Source organism: Cyprinodon tularosa, unplaced genomic scaffold (assembly GCF_016077235.1).
Source record: "Cyprinodon tularosa strain WSP-4 unplaced genomic scaffold, ASM1607723v1 ctg103, whole genome shotgun sequence".
Classification (NCBI taxonomy): domain Eukaryota; kingdom Metazoa; phylum Chordata; class Actinopteri; order Cyprinodontiformes; family Cyprinodontidae; genus Cyprinodon; species Cyprinodon tularosa.
In genome coordinates this window covers 47715-53658 of record NW_024037816.1, presented here as the reverse complement: position 1 = coordinate 53658, position 5944 = coordinate 47715, and the positions used below count along the sequence as shown (strand labels likewise).

The following is a 5944-nucleotide window of genomic DNA, read 5'->3' as shown; positions in this document are numbered from 1 at the left end:
GAAGTAAGAATTGAATATCATTTGGAAAAAAGAAATGGCAAAAAAAGAAAATTAACTGAAAAACTTAATCAGAAAAAGGGTCTTTGATAGAAAAATGTATATGAAAATATAAAACCAGTTTGGAAAAATATTATATTTAAACAAATGAAAGGAAATTTAGGAAAATGAAAAAAATTCTCTGCTTGCAACAACAATGGCACAAAATTCACCTAATATGATGGTTCTGCTCACTGTAGATGTTTTAAAGCAAGAAAATATTTTATTCTTGAATCTGTCAGTTCATCAGAAAAACTGATGGTGGCACCTCTGAAAAATCTTGTCTTTGCCGTGATGACAATGGCATAAGGAGTGCACTTCCCCGAAGGCTGTGGTTCTGAAGGACATAAGAATTTCCCCCTTAACCCTATCAGCTAACATCTCATAAAGAGTGATTTTTGGACGGAGGAACAAGTTCTTTAAGGTGTGGAAATCATAAACGATCTTTAACAAATAATTTTGATATATAAGTATTGTTTTTAATTATTCACATTGTTCTTTTATACTATTGGACAGAGAAGTGGCAGTGATCCAGGGTCAGCCTGCATTCATTCCTCAAACCAAAAAGAATTTCAAGGTAAACACTGCATGAAAAGTGAGATTTTCCTCCCCGTAAACTCCCGCAGATCTCCCTGATTTTCGTCTGTTTCCGACAATTTGCAACCCGCGCTTGTCCGCGTTTGTCGTGCCACAAATTGTCGGAAATGGACTCTGACGTATGTGGAGAGCGATCAGCTGTACTAATGGCCCTAATTAGCATATGAATGCAGCAAACCCGCGCGGGTGGCCAGGTCTGGCTTGAATAACCTACTCAGTATTGGCTGAAACCACTATTCTCAAACAAGTGAAATCGCTCGTGATTGGCAGCAAAACCACACGTGGCCACGCCATGCTTTAATTTTCTTACTGAGTATTGGACAGAACCACTTCTTTTTAAACAAGTAAAGTAGCTCGTGATTGGTTGGCATATATATATATTTACATATATGTATATATATATTTATGAATATATATTTATTCATTCATATATTTATTCATTCATATATTCATTCATTCATATGCTGTGTATTTATGTTATCCTACACTACTACACAATTATTATGCTACCATCAAGGACATGAATGAATTTATACAGGAAATGAACATTTGCCAGGTAGCTGTTTATGCAAAGAAAGAGCTTTATTGAAACACACACAACTATATACAACGCGTATCCAAACACATGCGTATCTAAAAATTACAAGTCCATGAACGGTCTGTTTGCTTCCTCGGGGTTGGAGGTAACTGGCAGCTTTCCGTCCGAGGCAGGTCCGATGTGCAGATGCCTACTGTGCGTGGCCCTGTACTTCGGCATCGCTTCTAACCGGGACCGCAGCTTAACACAGAGTTCAGTGAGATCCGGCCTACGAAATGGCGGCGACTGTACAATCCATCCAGAGACACCGCCAACGACGCCATCTTCTTCGTCGGACATGAGGTTGACGGTGGCGGACTTCCAGAGTTCCACTTCCTCATCTGCTAGCACACTCTGCCTCGCTTTCAGCAGCTGAAAAAAAAAAACAATGAATCAGCGCACTGCGTATGGACACAACACATCTATCAATGCACCTGAAAAATAGTCACCAAATAAAGTCTTACTCTCTTTTTTCTAGCCCGACTCCGAGCTGATTGCTTGGCAGCCTCCGCACGCAACGTGTTCTCAGGCTCATATATCTGAAGCTCCCACGTACCGTCTCAAAATACGTCTTACAGGCAGCTGGAAAACAATTAAATGAGAGTGGTATGAATAAAAAATCAAACGCAAGTCACAGTAACAAGGAAGGAGAAAACATTAAAACAAGTCACTTACACACAATGTCGTCTTTATCAACATCGTGCAAATCTGGACTTGCTGATATGGCTCCGAGCAAATAGGAGGTCTGTGAAAACAAAATGTACAGCTATGATCGGTATCTATCCGTATCCATTTCCTTTTACCGCAGAATGAAAGCATATTCTTTAAATCTTACCCTTGCTCCGGTTCATAGCGTCTGCAATTAGTCTCAGAGTTGTGAAGACGGCGTACTGCTTCTTGTGAATGACAAAAAATACATTTTAATAAAGCTTGTTCTTGCAAGGCTACTATTAGCCGTAGCTTTAGGCTAGGCTGTTATTAGCCGTAGCTTTAGGCTAGGCTGCTATTAGCCGTAGCTTTAGGCTAGGCTGCTATTAGCCGTAGCTTAGGCTAGGCTGCTTTTAGCTTAGCAGGCAGTAATCGAACATATATTTACCGCTAGCATCTCTTCTTTGAGTTCGTCTTGTTCGACTGCAGAGTCGCCATCGGAGGAGTTTTACCCTGAAATCCCACACACTCTGCTCCAGACCGCCTGCACAAAGCAAAGCATCCATCCTCCGCTGTGGCTGCAGACCGCGCCGCTCTGAGTTTCTTGGAGATCGTAGAGAGCATGCGCGAGATGAACCAGTGTTTCCGCGGATCATTAAAAATAATTACAATTCATTCATTTTTTTTAAATCAAGGCCTTAATTGGCACTAAAATTATTTAAATATGTTTATCGAAGTATTTATAATTCTTTAATAAAAAATGCTTATAAAAACAATTTCGTCAGATATATTATATTGCTATTAATTTGCGTGGAACTGATCATAAAGCTGTATGTTCGGAAAGGAAGCTCCAGGCGGAGAAAAAGCTAGAGGATATATATATATACATATATATATATATATGTGTGTGTGTGTGTGTGTGTGTGTGTGTGTTTACATACATACAGGAGTCATGGAACTGTGCTTACAGCTCCTTCCTATTTCATGTACACTAATAACTTGTGTACATGGTTCTTGTTGATGGCATTAAAATCATTTCAAATAGCATTAAAATAGCATTAAATTAGAGTCACTCATTCCTGTATGAACCCTGTGAGCGCTTAATTTAATATGACATATTAAAAAAATCCCACCATCATCCAGCATATGTTCAGTTTCTGCCCAAATATATATATATATTTTTGTAGATTTTTGTAACGGGGATAAGGTTAATTCAAAACTGCTTTTTTTGAATGAACTTGTTCTCTACTCCCAAACTCAGCATCTCTTTTCATTCCTGTAATAAGAAGTTTCTTTTGAATGGATTTGAGTAAAGTTTAAGTCCCTCAGTATAAAATAAATATTTTGGTGGAGATGAGAAATCTGCTTCCTGGTTGGTGAATAACCAATAGTTTGGATCCAATCATTTAAATAAACAGTGTTATTTTTTATTTTTTTAATATATAAGAATTGTGCTATAATTTCTAGTCACCGATCTGTTGCTGCTATATTTTAATTTGACGAACCGGAATTTGTCGATGTTCTTTTTCCTGTTTGGTGCGATTGCAATTGCGGATCTTGACCTGGCCGGACCTTATCACCACAGTGTACCAATCTTCTGATGGCTACTTCCAACAGGATAATGCGCCATGTTATAAAGTGAATCATCTCAGACTCATTTCTTGAAACTTTTCCACTTATTTTTTATCTTAAATGCAATTTTTTTTTTTTTATAATTACTGCTCTAAATGTATTGCTCTGTCAGCTAAAGATCTGTTTTGGTCTCTATACTTTAATTAAATAAATCAATTCAAGCTAAAATGTAAGAGGCTATACTGAGCCTGATCTCTTTGTATCAGAGATTTTCTTACCTTTTAGAAAAATGTCACTTGGAGTAAACCCCCCCCTGCAACCCTGATTTGCATTTGTATAGCTCACAGCATTTTCATTTACATGTTAAAGCCTCCCCTAGAATTCCATGGGTGTTGGGATCCTCAGGCTTGCCCACCAGTGGGCGCCGAGGATCCTCTTCTGTTCTGTGTTTATTTTCCCTTAGGGCTGGAGTTACTGCTGGGATCTGGAGATTACCCTCTGTCTCCAGCAGAGTGCGCCGTGGGTCTCCTAAGGCTGGAATCTTCCTGCACACCTGTTGCTAATCCTCTCATCAGTAGACCTCTCCTTTATAAGCTCCTGCCAGACCTTGCTTCCACGCCGCAGTGTTGATCTTAGTTGGTTAGCTTCCAGAGCCTCTGTTATAGATTGAATCTTGGTTGTCTCTAGTGTGAGATTCAGATTCTAATCTTTCCTTTGTCTGTTCCTCACAGGAACCCTGTCTCTGGTCTGAAGCTCAGGAAGAGCTGCCCCTCGGAACCCTGTCTCTGGTCTGAAGCTCTGGGAGAGCTGCATCACAGGACGCCTGTCTCTAGCCTGAAGCTCTTGGTGAGCTAAACCTGCTAATCTGCCCTGGTGAGACAACCCGAAGATTCCTACATGGATGTAACCTGATGACTTCTATGTGGAGTTTCCCTAGAGGTTCCTATGTGGAATCGGCCTGAAGAATCCTATGTGGATGCTCCCCTGTTGTTCCCTGCTAAGAGCTGGAAGCTCAGCCTGAAGAATCCTTCGTGTTTACTCCCTGTTGTTCTCTGCAGTGAGCTGGAAGCTCAGATCAAGGCCAGCCATGCTAAGCATGAAGCTAGATGCTTAGCTTTTCATGAACTCTGCTAACCTACATCTCCCGTCCCTGTACAGTTCTCCAGTGAACCTGCTCCCCTGCCTGAATCAGTTCCCGTATCTTATTGATGTTTGTGCTTCAATAAACTCTTTTGGACTTTTACCCAGTTTCCCGTGTGTGTTCTGCATTTTGGGCTTAACTCTCTAGTACCCATCATGACAATGGGGGGGAGGCATGGGGGGAACACTGCCTAAGAAAGTCCACGTCAATTTCTGACAATTTACGGGAGTTTTTGGCGAAGCCTGCAAATTGCCGTAAACTGCCGCTAACCTGAAGTTCCAAGACAATCTACAGTGCAGCATATTGACGAAAATCCCACTTTTCATCCAGTGAAATGTGAAAATGTGTCTTTTATTTGATCCTAATCACTGACTAGAGCTTCATCCAACCTAGCCACCACCTAGTATAAATGACTGCCAGGTTCTGAGGTGCTTGTACTGTTTTCACTGCTTTGCCTCATTTTTGGTTAATGAACAATCAAACACCAATGAACCTTCCAGGTGCATTTTAGAGCTTGACAAAGAAGATGCTGCTGCTGTTGGGCTGGCCAAACAGGGGGGAGCTTCTGACTAGAGGGGTTGGTTCAGTCCCTGAGAAGGACCTGGACCAAATGATCAGCAGGAAGGAGTTAGAGTATTTGACTTTGGTTTGTGATTAACCTGCAGGGACCAGTGCCAGTGACGCCCACTTCCAGGTCTACCACCTGGAAGGTGCTGATGTGCTGGAACCAGGACCAGATGGAGGAGGCGGTCAGGGGGAACTACAGCAGTGCTGAGAGGGAGGCTGTGGACAGACTCCTGAAGACTCCCTTAAACGACCGCTACCAACCTTGGGGGGCGTAAAGAGACAAGAAGGATTCCTGTCAGCTCATATATGTTGACAACAACTAATAAACATCTATAATGGATTGTCTAATGGTGGTGTCTTTCAACAAAAATTCATCATTGATATGAACGTACCAAAGCAACATGCTAGTAGTAAAAGTATCAGACTCAAATTGTACTTGTAATACTACTTTTAAAAATAAGTATTTTGTAAGAAAAAACTTCAAGTATATCAGGCATTATTTTATTAAGTCTTTTTTATATTCATATTTTATATTTTTTTATTCAGATGATAATACTAAATGATAATTATTAAACAAGGTAATCAAGTCAGGTCAGTAGACTATTTAACTTGGGTTAGGTTCTTCACTAATATTTCATTATTTTGTTTTCCTGTGTACTTCCAAAGGTGATGCTGGTATGGAGTATCTTTACGGACAGTATGGTCAATCCCTGACTGTCATTGACAGATCCAGAGGAAGAGGATTGGGTGGACCTGACAGTCCCCATCCTCAGAGACTGTCCCAATCCCCAGCAGCATCCTCCAGC

At 40.8% G+C, this 5944-nt stretch overlaps 1 long non-coding RNA gene across 1 annotated transcript; it reads left to right on the top strand.

Annotated features, from left to right (window-relative positions):
• The first annotated feature begins 371 nt into the window (after positions 1-371).
• On the top strand, positions 372-5354 carry LOC119780527. Its single transcript, XR_005280409.1, has 3 exons — positions 372-460; positions 553-613; positions 5237-5354. It is a non-coding gene; the product is annotated as an uncharacterized LOC119780527 (long non-coding RNA).
• The last annotated feature ends 590 nt before the right edge of the window (positions 5355-5944 follow it).